Consider the following 1,825-nt stretch of genomic DNA (forward strand, 5'->3'; position numbering starts at 1 on the left):
TGTCCTCGGGGTCTGAGCTCTTCTGGATCTTCCTCTGCGTGAAGGTGGAAATGGAAGCCCAGCTTCTGCTGCGGGCGGGATTTCGGGGAGGCTGCGCCAGCGTGGGGTGGGTGGGTAGAGCCTGTACCGCGGGGGTGGGGCCTGTACCGCGGGGGTGGGACCTAGGGAGGGGGCGCTGGCCAAGGGCCCCGCCCTCTGTCCTTGCCCTACACGCACCCCCGGGAGGGCAAGGGCCAAGGGCCCCGCCCTCTGTCCTTGCCCTACGCGCACCCGGGAGGGCGGAGTGTCCCGGCTAAGCGGGGACAGCTCCGGAGGGACGCGTATCCTCAAGGCGCTCTGCCTTTGACGCCCTCCCCTCCTGGCTGCCCTCGACCCTGTGCTTCCGTGACTCCTGCGTTCAAAGCCCCGAGCGCAACTCGTTTACGGCAGCGACTTTGCTGCCGCCTCCCTCTCCTTGTGTTCTCAGTGAGCGTGCGTGGTTGTGGGTCTGCTTACACTGGGCGTCTGTTGTCCGTGTCGTGTCCGCGTGTCATGTGTGTCGTGTGTGTCTACACGTGGTGACTGTGTGTGTCTGTTATCTGTCTCTACATTCATGTCTGTATATGTGTATCTGTGTGTGTGCACATGGGTGTGTGTTGTGCGTGGGTGTGCACGTCTTACACATGTGTGTCTGTCATGTGTGTCTGTGTCTACACGTGTGGTGACTGCGTGTGTCTGCATGTCTGTGTCTGTTATCTGTATCTGCATTCATGTCTGTGTATGTGTATCTGTGCGCACGTGGGTGTGTTGTGCACGGGTGTGCATGTCTTGTACATGTGTCTGCGTGTGTGTTTAGTTTGTTGTGTGTGCATGCATGTGTGCCTGTGTGGTGGTCACTGGCTGCTCCCGTTTGGCCCCTCCTTGGGCAGCAGGGGGCACCAGCGACCTCCTTGTCACTCTGGTTCCCTCCCCTCCCCCTCAGGCCCCGCTTGGCTGGTCCTCAGCCTGATGGCGATTGACAAGGGTCCCCACACTTCTCAGACGATGGTCTAAACACCGTCACAGACACGAAGACCTTGCTGCAAAGTGCGTGGCAGAATCGGACTCCCTGCTGGTGTCTCACCACGGTGCCCTATTCTGAGTCCTGACGCCGGGCTCCCAGAGGGACTCTCTCAGCCCTCAAGGCCCCGGATGCAGCTGGGAGCAGGGCCAGACCCCAGGTGCTGAAGACACGTGTCAGCGGGCAGTGGGGACCCAGGTGCAGATGCCCTTTGGAGGAGGCATCTCAGTGCGTCCCCCCCCGCCCAGTGTGCCCTCTGAGCCTCTGCGTTCCGTGCTTGCCTGCCTCGCCTCGCCCTCCCTCCCACATACATCCTGAGCTCCCACTTACGCTGAAAAACGCCTCCTGATGACAGCTCTCCCCTCCCACCACCGCCGCCCTCCAGCTGGCCTCACGACTTGGCGGTGCCAGCGTGACATTTCCACCTGTGTTCCCGTAGCTTCTCCCCTGGGAGCAGAGGCCCCCGGTCCCTGGCTCACGTGCCAGTCACCCTGAGCCGCCCTGCTGAGCTGGCCAGGTCCACACCTCCTGTCCTGTGCCCTCCCGGCCAGCACACACTTCCCTGAAAAGTGCCCAGTTTGGGGACGCCCGGCTGGCCTAGTCGGTGGAGACTGTGACTTGGTCTCGGGGCTGTAAGTCTGAGCCCCACGTTGGGTGTAGAGCTTACTTAGATATAAAATAGTGTGAAAGACTGCCCAGTTTGGAAGATCAGTTACGTAGCTAGGTAATAGCTACTCAGAAAAAACTTAAAATTGACTGAGTGGAATCGAAGTACTGGTCTCGGTG

Source organism: Suricata suricatta, chromosome 4 (genome assembly GCF_006229205.1).
Source record: "Suricata suricatta isolate VVHF042 chromosome 4, meerkat_22Aug2017_6uvM2_HiC, whole genome shotgun sequence".
NCBI classification, from domain to species: Eukaryota; Metazoa; Chordata; class Mammalia; order Carnivora; family Herpestidae; genus Suricata; species Suricata suricatta.